The sequence below is a fragment of the Castor canadensis genome, chromosome 4, assembly GCF_047511655.1.
Source record: "Castor canadensis chromosome 4, mCasCan1.hap1v2, whole genome shotgun sequence".
NCBI lineage: Eukaryota > Metazoa > Chordata > Mammalia > Rodentia > Castoridae > Castor > Castor canadensis.
Genome location: NC_133389.1, coordinates 115,787,316 through 115,800,179, shown reverse-complemented (window position 1 = coordinate 115,800,179; position 12,864 = coordinate 115,787,316). Strand labels below are relative to the sequence as shown.

The 12,864-nt window shown below is 39.9% G+C and overlaps 1 pseudogene; it reads left to right on the top strand.

The window, feature by feature from the left end:
• The first annotated feature begins 8,550 nt into the window (after positions 1 to 8,550).
• LOC141422901 (small nucleolar RNA SNORA70) lies at positions 8,551 to 8,662 on the top strand (annotated as a pseudogene).
• The last annotated feature ends 4,202 nt before the right edge of the window (positions 8,663 to 12,864 follow it).

The following is a 12,864-nucleotide window of genomic DNA, read 5'->3' as shown; positions in this document are numbered from 1 at the left end:
GTTATGCTGGAAATGTTACCCCTTTCAGGGTTCTTATTGAGGTACAGATTACCTCTTTTCTCCTCTCAGCAAGGGGACTGGAGGTCCCACTCCTTGACTGTGGCACAAGGACTCTCCTGCAGTCACAGAGAGGAGTTCTGGGTCTTTGTGCACTGTGGGAGGTAAGCCTCCTAGCACTGCAGAGTAATGGATTGCTACTCAGTGGAGGAGCAGGGTTTCCAGCTCCTGGACAGGAGAGACAGGGCTCTCCTGCAGGGAGGCAGGGGCTCTCTAGCTGTCAGGCACAGTGGGGAGTGGTGGGCCTCTGTGCACCTCAGGAGGCAGGCCTTCTGGTGCCACTCACTGAGTAGTAGGTTACAGCTTTTCTCCCCTGAGTGGGGAATTTAGCACTTTTGGTCTTTAATGGAGAAGTGGGATCTCTCTCATAGGCAGGCACAGTGAGAAGCACTGGGCCTTTTTGCGTCTTAGGGAAACAGGTGTCTTGGCACCCACAGAATGGCAGACTACCACTCAGTAGAAGAGCTGGATTCCCACTCTTTGATGGGGCAGTGGGGACTATCCCACAGGGGGCTTGGTGGTTAGCACTGGGCCTCTGTGCTCTGTGGGGAGGGAGGCCTCCTGACACCAGCAGAATACCAAAGCGGGGAGCCTGGGGTTCACTTGTGTGTATGGCAGCTGGCTCTGGCATTGAGTAGCAAGTTGAGGTTGCCTGTGAGGCAGCAAAGCTGGCAGGCTTGAATTGTTTTGGTGCCACATCTGGTCAGAGGCCCATGGCCTATTTCCAGGAGCCATTGCAGCTGCAGCAGGCATGGGAGGTCCAAGCCTGTAGGCAGTGTGAGCCCTGGGGCCTGCTTGCTGGCGTGAGTTACCAGGAGCCACAGCAGCTGCTACAGGTACAGGGGAACCAAGCCTTCAGGCAGTGGGAGTTCTGGGACTTGCTTGCCGAATGTGATCTCAAGGAGGAGCCATTGCAGCTGCAGCAGGCATGGGAGGTCCAAGCCTGTAGGCAGTGGGAGCCCTGGAATTTGCTTGCTGGCATGAGTTACCAGGAGCCACAGCAGCTGCTACAGGTACAGGGGAACCAAGTCTGCAGGCAGCGGGAGTTCTTGGGCCTGTTTGCCAGGTCCCAGCATCCAGGAGCCACAGGAGCTGCTGCAGTCACAGGAGAACAGAATCTGCGGGCAGCAGGAGTCCTGGGGCCTGCTTGCAGGCCCAAGCTTCCAGGAGCGCAATACAGCAGCTGCTGCCAGCACAAGGAACCAAGCCTGCTGGCTTGTGCCTTCTGTTACTCATAGAGCAGTGGGAGCCCTGGGTCCTGCTTATACAGGGGCACTGGTTTCCCTGGGGCTTCAGGGTGAAGGTAGCTGGTCATGTAGTTGGGGGGAGTTTGGAGCCCTGAACTCCTGTGTATGCCAGAAAACAGGACTTACAATGGAGCCTGGAGCAGTGTCGAAACTTCAGGGGCAGGGGAGTTGGGAGTGTTGAGCTGCAAGTCATTCTTCCCATTCTTCCCAGGTTAGTTGCTTCTTTATTTGTGGATTTGGAGAGGGCTTTGTTTCTTGCTGGTTATGGGACCCCATCGGTGCCCTTTGGGGTACCCTCATCTTCCTTCTTCAGGGTAGTTAGTTGCCTCTAGAATATAGGGATGTCAACAATCCACCATCTTGTTTCCTTCAAGTTCACTTTTCTTTATGGTTGAGTAAGATCCCATGGTATATACCATATTCATTTGTTGTTGGACACCTTGGCTAATTTCACAGTTTAGCTGATGTGAACAGAGCAAATTAGCAGTGTTTTTAAATTGATAATTAATGAATTATTAGGCAATCACAGTGGTTTGGTCTGGCAGTTTTCAAGCCTAAGGAGATGATAAAATGGGCTGAGGTTGGAATGAGTCCTCAGTATTATTTTAGAAGAAAAGGACTATAAAGACATCTCCAAACCAAAACAAATTTCAAAGAAGCAAAATGCTGCCTTAACTCAAAATGATTTTTGATGGTGAAAAACTAACCCCCTAGAACAGCAATGGAACATAGAATTGGGACCTGAGTCCTCTTTTCTGGAAGTTAAATGTGCCCCTCCCCAGTTATGCTCAGTAAAGCACCAGTAGAGCCCAACTGCCAGAGATTACATTTCTTAGGGCCCAGTGCTATTACTATCTACCACACTCCCACTTCTCTGTCACCCTGTCCACCATTCTCATTCCCTTCTCTAACCTTCCCTACTCAAAGATTCATTACTCATCCCCAAAAGATTCCCCTACCTTTAAATCACAGGGATGGGAATCTCTTTTTCTTGTCTCCTTTTTTGTAATATTGCCAAGGGTATTCAGGTGCATGATAAATAGTATCCAAGGACAATACAATATTCTTAAACAAAACAGTCTTCCTTTGGTCACCTCCCACCCCAAAATTCAAAAAACAGCTAATTTTTTAAAAGACTTTTTTAAATTTTTGTTTTGTACTATATTATCTTACTACATAACCAGAAAATATTGTCCTAATCAAAACATAAATTATTTTTAAATCTCTACAGTCCTATGTGGGGGGCAGTACCTCCCAGAGCTATATCTATGATTCACCCCAGTGATAACAGTTTCATACAAAGAATTCTTTCCCTTTTGGAAAAGTTGTCACCATAACCAATTATACAAAATGACTCCTATCATGTACCCTATACAACATGATGAATTCTACCATAGAATTGAAGTAAATTTAAACCCTACCATTTTTCCCTGCCCCTCAGCCCTAATTCTGATTAAACAGATTAGAAAACTGTATTTATAAAATGTTTAAAATATCTCAACTAGAAATCACCACAGAAGAGCAAGTGTTGTTGTGAAGCTTAAGAATATGCATTTATTATGAAACTGTAGTAATGGGGTCATCACTTGTTTTCCAGGGTTGAGTAGAATAGAATTTCAGATACACAGAGGCTTGTAGAAAGAAAACTTAGAATCTCAAATAAAGTGGAAAAAAGAAACAAAAATATTTCTTTAGTAGGCATTGCAGTCTTGTTTAGATAACATCCTCAGCCCAATATAGCTTCCCTGAGACCATTACCACAGACTAATAGCACACATCATTAGACACTAACTTTAACAGCACAGCCCCATCGAACATATGTGCTGTCTGCATGGGAGGTCTGAGGGCTAAAGCTAGAGCATGCAGCAAAAAATGTGTGAAAAGCAGTGTACTTCTGAAATAGTTCACTGAATTTAACATCCATTAAAAACTTTCTTTGTGTAGTACACAACTCATAACCTTTTCCATCTCTCCATCACTTTGTATTATCTGTATTTTAAACAACGAGATAACTAAATAGTCCTCAGGTTACTGACTAAAAATAAGCCTAAACACAATTCTTTAATAAGCTCTGGTCTAAGTACTTATGGGTAGTGAGGCTTCCTGAAAAGGCTGAAAATTAGTGAAATAAAATTGCTCTGTGAATGTAAAACTCTAAATGTCTAATGAACCACAGCAGAGAGGCAAAGTCATTTTTAAAGATAAGTAGAAGCTGGGCCTGGAAGAATGACTGCCATTTGCTATTGGTGGCAATGATTTAAACATGCTTTAATAAATGTGTCAGTCAAAAGAGAAATTGGCCAATCAAATGAAAATAGAAAAAGGAGCTTCAGAAAGCTGAACTTTGGCAGTGTTCACCCAAGCACTTGTACACAGGAGAATGTGGGCCAAAACAAAAAAACACTGAAAAGACCATTTTAGATTCAACTAGTCTAATATCTCTTGTTCTAATTATGACTTTATTTCCCATGTAGGTATGCCTATAAGAAGAGGGGCAAGTTACTTGAATGACAGGAATGGTCGGGTTCTTATGACTGCTATATTTCTTGCTTTAAATCAATAATTTAATATTTGGATTAAATTTTGACTTCTCAAGTATAAATAACATGAGCTGATCAGGATAATTGGAGTTTTTCAATTCCTATTCCACTTAAAGTTCTCATAGATATTAGCAAATATACTTTTTGAGCTTGGCCATGAGTCTAGTTATGAATTTATGGATTATATTCAATGAAAAAACAAAGTTGTGGAGTCAAGGTATTAATCCCAAGGTAATGGAAGCCAGTTTGTGTGAATCTGAGTGATAGCTTCTCATTGTTCCCATGTGACAAAGATCAACTATACTATAATCCAGGTGAATATCTATAAGGTTCTCCATAATTGTTTGGTAATTTTCATGTTTAAACCATAGAAAATGATGATCTTTAGAAATTCAGATCAAAACAAATTAAAATGCACTTGAAATTTTAATACTGACAACAGTTATTTTAAAACAAAAGGACTGCTTTCTAAAATATAGCAAATATAGTCTATAAAATTCCATCCCATATATTTAGAATTCTGAAGTATTGATGAGATATTTCAAATAGGCAAGGTATGTCATTATTTCTCCATCCTTGTCTATGGCAGACATCACAATACTCTTTCCTCTGAACCTAGATGAGTCTCAGAACCATTTTTAACATAATCTTCTAAGAAGGGAGGCAAATGAAGTTCTCATGAGATGAGACCTTTTGCCATCTCTGCTATAGGCTTGTTTGGAATTGATATTTCATATTCTTTTCATATATCAAAAGTGTTATTTGGAGCTGAGGGTGTAGAGCACTTGCCTAGCATGCATGAGTTCCTGGATGAGATCTCCAGTTCCACCAAAAAAAGTGCCATTTTTAAGTTGATCATATTGACACAGTGTACTGTGAGAAATTCAAGGTAAAAACATTTTTCAGAAAAAATTATTTAAAAGTAAAGTTGTTATACTATTTGCAGTACAGTTGAGTTTAAATATCTAAGAGAAAATTGAGTTGTAATCTTAAGTTACTTGAATTTCCCAATATTAAGACTCATCTTCTCACCTCTTACAACCTCTGTAATATTTTTCATGCAGTTTTGCCTCATATTCAATCCTCTATATCCTAAAGAAGTTCACACCAATGGTACAGCATGACCACTTCAGAGACTAAAGGCACATAGCCAGCTGGCACATGGCTTGGAACAAAACAGAAGAGAGTGATAAAAGCTTAGCCAAGAGCCCTGAGAGATAGCAATTCAGCTTATTAGTCATATCTTAATTGCCCATAGAAAGTATATAATATCTTTCTATAAGGAAGAAACAGTGGTATTTTAATAATAGTCTTAAAACACTGGAAAAGTTTTTACATTTAACACATTCCTTTGTCCACTTTCTACTCAAAAACTAACAACAGAAATTGAGATTAAGTTGGCTAAAGAAAGACTAAAACTAAACACAAGGAATTTTCCTCATTTTCAAAACTGCAAATCATAAGGGGAAACAGGATGGGGGTGACTGTGCCAAAGGAAAGCATATTTTTTATTGGGATGAAAGCTGATAAGGTGAGTGAGAAAGACCTGAAGAAATAAAGACACTGTCAGGACCTAGGGAGGCACAGGAGACCTGGATAGGCAAATAGTCAATGAAATCGAACCTAAGTCTCTACTACTACACAAATTGTATTGGAAATTTTAACAGCTTCATCAAATAAAAATTAAATAAAAATTTGAAAGGAAGGGGAAAACTGTTTTCAGATGATGTTACAGTATGGGTCTTAAATGTCTTCTAAAAGTTCCTATGGGAGATCCAAGATTGCAGCTAGGGTAAGGAATCAGAAATCCTAAACTTCATGACTCCAGAAACAGTCATAGTTGCACTTGGGTAATACTGATTGCTTCTAGCCAAAATAATAACTGCCATCACATTAGGTGCAGATAAAATGCAAAGACTGACCTTTAAATCAGCCTTTAACTGCACCTAACACCTGAGAAAATCCTGGGTGGCACAGCCAGTAAGGCATGTCCAGCTCTGGGAAAAAAACCTCCTGGCCAATTTCTCTCTCTCTCTCTCTCTTTTTTTTTCTAATCTTCCAACAAACTGAAGACAGACCATCAATTAGAATCAAACTCTGTGACATCCTGGATCCCCTAGCCCATGGAAAGCCTCCCTATGCCACACTGCACTGTAAAAAGTGACACCTTTTCTCCCCTCCAGCCAGCTCCAAAGCTGCTTGTATGAATCTTCAGAACAAACAGCTGAGCATCACACACCACACTCAACTCCCCTACCCACAGGCCAATCTCACAAAGCAGGGCAGGTAGTGGATCCCAGAGCTGATCTCATGAGACCTAGGGCAGCATTCAAAACTGAATTGCCCCACCTTCTGCAGGGAGGAGTTGCAGCTGAAGGGCAATGCAGCTGCCACTTGGTGAAAACAACATCTCTACTACCCTGCATGAACTGGCAGACTTACCTCACCTCACAATTGCAATTAACCCTATGGACAGAAGAACAAAATACTACTCACAAGCCAGTCATCCGGTGAGACCACATCAGAGCTTCTGCTGGTACATCAATACCAGGATTGGACGCCCAAGGAATAACTCCAGAACTTTTATCAAAAGACTGAACTTTTTGTTGTTCTTGAACCTGTTGTTTTTTATTGGTTTTTTTCTGTATTATTAACTTTACCGCCACAACTTTCTTATGCCTATTCTTACCCCCTTCAGTTTCCCTCCTTCTCCTGTGCTACAATTCATTGTATTCCCTCCCAACAACTCTTTCTGCTCCTTCTCATTCACTTTCTCCCATCTTCACCTCCCTCTCTTATCCTCCCCCAACCTGTCAACACACCAACCCTCCCTCCTACACACTCACCACCCACTGACTAGACAACTGTACCAACTATGCACGGCCTTGACCCCCTGCAATCCCTGACACAAGCACCTTCCACTACAACAGAAATATACCTAAACATGCACAAGGGCCGCAAAACCCAGCAGTCCCCTTCCTCTCTCCCCACCTACCTACCCTTTTTCCCACTCCCCTTTTAGTGCCACATTTACCAATTTCCCAAATTTCTATATCTAGCTTAATAACAATTACCCTCCCCAACTCCCACTAAGATTCCACCTCACTCCTGTTAGAATAGCTATCATCAAGAATCCCACACCAGCAAATGTTGTTGAGGATGCAGGGAAGGAGGAACCCTCATACCTTGCTGATGGGAATGTAAGCTAGCTCAACCACTTTGGAAAACAATATGGAGGCTTCTTAAAAAACTAAATATAGATCTGCTATATGATCCAGCAATCTCACTCCTAGGGATATACCCAAAGGAATGCAACTCAGGTTACTCCAAAGGCACCTGCACACCCATGTTTACTGCAGCACTATTCACAATAGCCAAGTTATGGAAACAGCCAAGATGCCCCACTACTGACAAATGGATCACAAAAATGTGGTACTTGTACACAATGGAGTTTTACTCAACCATGAAGAAGAATGAAATCTTATCATTCTCAAGTAAATGGATGGAACTGGAGAACATCCTCTTAAGCAAAGTTAGGCTCAGAAGGCCAAAAATCCCATGTTCTCACTTATATGTGAATTATAGACCTAAAACAAATGCAGTAATATTGGACATGAGTCGCACACTAAGGGAGAACGCACACAGGAGGAATAGAGAAAGGGAAAGAAACCTAAAACTTGAATGTGCTTGATGCGCTCACTGTAGAGGAGTGAATATAATAAACTTAAACTGGCAGAGGCCACTATGGGAAGGGGACCAGGAAGTAACAAAGAGGTCTGGTTGAGATAAACCAATGTGGTTTGTAATACACACGTGCATGGAAGCAACACTAGGAATCTCTCTGTATAGATATCTTTATCTCAAACTAGCAAAACACTATTTTTTTCTTATTATCTCTTATGTTTTCTCTTCAACAAAATTGGAGAACAAGAGGGCAGAACAGGTTCTGCCCAGAAGTGGGGAAGGGGGTGGTCCAAACAATGTATACACATGTGAGTAAATGTAAAAATGATAAAATAAATAAATAAAGTTACTATGTTAAAGGCTTGGTCTTCTCAAGTTGTTGGTGCTATTGGGAGGTGGTGGAAACTTTAGAAGGTAGGGTCTAGTTGGAGGAAGCAAGGTCATTGAGGGTGCCATTGGGACTCTACCTCCTGCCTCTCTCTTTTTGCATCCTGGCCATCAGGGCACCAGCAGATCCTAGAACTCAAGAAGAAAATGACCAAAAGTTTAAAATAAAGTAGGAACATAAATTCACAGTTCACAGGAAAAGAAATGCTAATAAGCCTTAAGCAACTTAAAACATATTTTACCGTCTCATGATAAAAATACAAATTAAACTACACTGAGATCCATATTTTAACTTATCGGCATGGCAAAAATCCAACTTTGACCACACACTCCATTGTTGATGCAGTAAAGAAACAGGTACTCGCAAACATTTGGGATAGAATTACAAAAGTGCTATGATCCCTATTGAGAAGTTGGTAATATAAAAAAAAATGTAGAATGTTTATCCTTTGCTCTAACATTCCCATTTCTAGCAATATTTGAAGAAACACTTCAAGAAATAGAGAATGATATTTACACAAGAATATTCCTTGCAGCACTATTTTTCGATTCAAATAATTGAGAACAATTCAAAATATTCTTTAATAGGAATAGGTTAACCAAACTGTGGTACATTCACAACATGGATATATACCATCCAGTTATAGAAAAGAACAAAAAATGCAGTGTCTGCAAACAGCAGCCTCCTCAGCAGTACATGCAGCCTGCTGCTTATATGGGTTGCCCTAAGGAAACTTGGAGATAGTTTTCCAGCAGCAGAAAAAAAAAGAATGACAAAGATCTCTAATACACTAACATGAGATAATCTCTAGGATATGTTACATTTAAAAAAGTAAGACACAAATATGCTACACAGTAAGAAATGCAGAACATGAGTGTGTGTGCATGCACGTGAACGTGTTTGCCTAGTTTGCGAAAGAAACCGATAGGAAAAACCAAAAACTGATACAAATTGTAAATAAACTTTAAAGATAGAGGGGAGTGAGAATATATAACACTGAAGACAAATTTTACCTGCCTACTGATTTCGTGTAGAGACAACAACCTCACACAACTGGAAATTGAAAGCTCTACAAAATGTAAACTGCCTTTTTAGCCATCCTTAGGATCAAATTCTGCTCATATTTTGCGGCAACACATTATTCAGAACTAATTATGAATGCAACTAGTACCATGTAAGAATTTGGTAGCTGCTGCTTCTCTGAGTTGTGCCTTACATTATTAAGTCAATGAACAGAACCTAAAGCTCTTGCATCGTGTCTCAGTCAGTTCTGAAGAAGATTCTTGCAAATAGTACTGGGTTCCTATAATACAGAAAAGCAAATAAACCTCACCACACTATTACTTTAGGATTATATTTATTCAATTTGCAAAACTGCACATTTCTAAAATATAAATCAAGTGTAAAATTTCTTAATGAAACTAATAAAAGATTAAAATCAAATAGCTGCTCTTGCTGAATTTCCTATTTGTGTTTCACCCTAATGAACTCTAAGGTGTTATATGAAATGAAATGAAATCTAGACGTAAATCGGGTGCATCCTCTCAGAGATTGTGCCCTTTCATATGCCACTGGGAACAGGAATTTGGAAACATACTAGGATAGCCAGTTGGAGAAACAGAACTAGCACCTTTCATCCTGAATAAAAGACATAATGCAATAGTGTTAGCTCAGCTATTTACCTATTGAACTATCAGTAAAGCATTTTAAAAGTAAGAATATTGTTTTACTTCTCATTAGCCAGTAAACATTCATGCAGAAGAATGCAATGCTGCATTCACTATTTTATAAGCTATTTTAATTTTATTATGAAACAATTGATGCATAAAAAATATGTTAGCTTTCCACCTATGTTAAAAGTGAGCACATCACCAACAACATTAAAATTCTCTTTGATTTTATCCTCGTCTCCCTCAGAGTTAACCACTATCCTAAGTACTTCCATTCCCTTGCTTTAAAAAAAAAAGTTTTTCCTACATGTATGTGTATCCCTAACCCATGTGCTCTTTACTTTTGTCTTTTTAAGTATTATAAGAATGCTATCCAGGCTCAAGGTGTGGCTCAAGAGGTAAAGTGCTTGCTTTGCTAGCACAAAGCCCTGAGTTCAAACCCCAGTCCCACCCAAAAAAGAAAATGATATCACACCGTGTTGTTTCTGAGATCCATATGTTTTATCATATAAGGCTATATTACATTCATTCTTGTCATGTGACCACAAAGTTTCTTAATCCATTCTTCTGTCAGATGATACTGGCTTGTTTTCAGTTTTTTGCTTTTACAATCCTAGTATAAGTAATTTTGCTTATGTATGCTCACTTATGCAAGAAATTATCAAACACTTTCAACTACAAAAAATTGCTGGGTTGTAGAATACGTATATGTGCAATTTCAAACTTAAGTTTTCCCGAAAGTGTACCGACTTACATTCCCATAGCTGTATACAAAGGTTCTTGTCCCTGGGCTGCTGGAGTGGCTCAAATGGTACAGTGCCTGCTTAGCAAGCATGAGGCCCTGAGTTCAAATTCTAGAACTACCAAAAAAAGGTTCTTTTTCCTCTATGTACCTATCAATATTCCAGATTGCCAGACTAAATTTTAGCAACATAAAAGATGTAAAATAATATTTCATTATGATCAATGGTATATTTTTAGCAAGGTTTAAGTTTGTCATTCATATTTCCTCTACAATGTTCAGTCTTCATTTTAATGGCTTGCTTGTCCTTACTGAATTATAAAAATTCTTTACATACTATGCTAATTTTGTCTTGTGAATACCTTCTCCCTGGATAATTATTGATTTTTTTCAGTGTCTTTTTTAGGTTCATAATTTTAAAGTCATCAAAATTATGAATCTTTTATTTTATATTAATCTTTTATTTATATATTATTTTTAGGTGGTTAAAATTGTTTCATTATTCTGAAGAAACTCTTCCTTACATCAAAATTGAGAAGGTGTTATCTTAAATTTTAAATTTCATTTTTGTTGTTGCTGCTCTGAGGGGCTCCATCTGTTTTGCTTGACTTTTTTGTACTGGGAAATTGAACCCAGGGCCTTGTGCACACTAAGCATACTATGCTCTACAATTGAGCTACATCTCCAGTCCCTTAAAAAAATTTAAATTATCCCTTTCACATAATTTCAATTTGTTTTTATGGTTGTTGCTGCTATTTGGGGGTTTTAGTTTGTTTGCTTGCTTGCTTGCTTTACAGTACTAGGATGTAAACTCAAGATTTTGTGATCTACTACTTGAGCCACACCCCAGCCCTTTTTTGTTCTGGGTTATTTTGCAGAGGGTCTCACTTTTTTGCCTGGGACCTCTTTCTACATAACTGTTATGGTTTGAATCTAAAACTGTCTCCTGAAGTTTCATGTATTAAAGGTTTGGTTGCCAGGTGATGGGCTTTTGAGGGTGACTGGATAACAAGGGTGCTAACTTCATCAGTGGACCAAGCCATTGATGAATTCATGCTGATGGACTATTAGGAGCCAGGATCTGGTTGGAGGAAGTTGGTCACTGGGGGCATGCCTTTGAAGATATCTCCAAGACCCTTCTTCTCCATCTTTGTCTCTTGTCTGAACGAGGTGAGTCACTTTGCTACCCAACATGATCCTCGCCATGATGTTCACACTCACTATGCACAGGCCCAGAAGCAGTGGATCCAGGAAAGCATGGGCAAAGACTCTGAAACTGTGAGCCAAAATAAATCTTTGCTCCCTGAAGTTTTTTCCTTAGGTATTTTGTCACAGCAACCAAAAATTAACCTAATAATCAAGTTAAGGGCTCCAAGATGGGGACTAGAGGGAGGAAGCAGAAGCATGAGATCCATAATCAAAAATCTTTCTGAAATTCAAATGGCCAGAAAACACATGAAAAAATGCTCACCATCTCTAGCAATAAAGGAAATGCAAATTAAAACCACACTAAGATTCCACCTCACCCCTGTTAGAATAGCCATCATCAGCAACACCACCAACAACAGGTGTTGACGAGGATGCGGGGAAAAAGGAAGCCTCTTACACTGTTGGTGGGAATGTAGACTAGTACAACCACTCTGGAAAAATGTTTGGAGGCTACTTAAAAAGCTAGACATCGATCTACCATTTGATCCAGCAATACCACTCTTGGGGATATACCCAAAAGACTGTGATACAGGTTACTCCAGAGGCACCTGCACACCCATGTTTATTGCGGCACTATTCACAATAGCCAAGTTATGGAAACAGCCAAGATGCCCCACCACTGACAAATGGTGGTATCTATACACAATGGAATTTTATGCAGCCATGAAGAAGAATGAAATGTTATCATTTGCTGGTAAATGGATGGAATTGGAGAACATCATTCTGAGTGAGGCTAGCCTGGCCCAAAAGACCAAAAATCGTATGTTCTCCCTCATATGTGGACATTAGATCAAAGGCAAACACAACAATGGGATTGGACTTTGAGCACATGATAAAAGCGAGAGCACACAAGGAAGGGGTGAGGATAGGTAAGACACCTAAAAAACTAGCTAGCATTTGTTGCCCTTAACGCAGAGAAACTAAAGCAGATACCTTAAAAGCAACTGAGGCCAATAGGAAAAGGGGAACAGGTACTAGAGAAAAGGTGAGATCAAAAAGAATTAACCTAGAAGGTAACACCCACGCACAGGAAATCAATGTGAGTCAATGCCCTGTATAGCTATCCTTATCTCAACCAGCAAAAACCCTTGTTCCTTCCTGTTATTGCTTATACTCTCTCTACAACAAAATTAGAAATAAGGGCAAAATAGTTTCTGCTGGGTATTGAGGGGGGGAGGGAGGGGGCGGAGTGGGTGGTAAGGGAGGGGGTGGGGGTAGGGGGGAGAAATGAACCAAGCCTTGTATGCACATATGAATAATAAAAGAAAAAGGAAAAAAAAAATCTTTCTGAGATGCTGGAGCCACACTTGTCAGAAAAAGACCACCA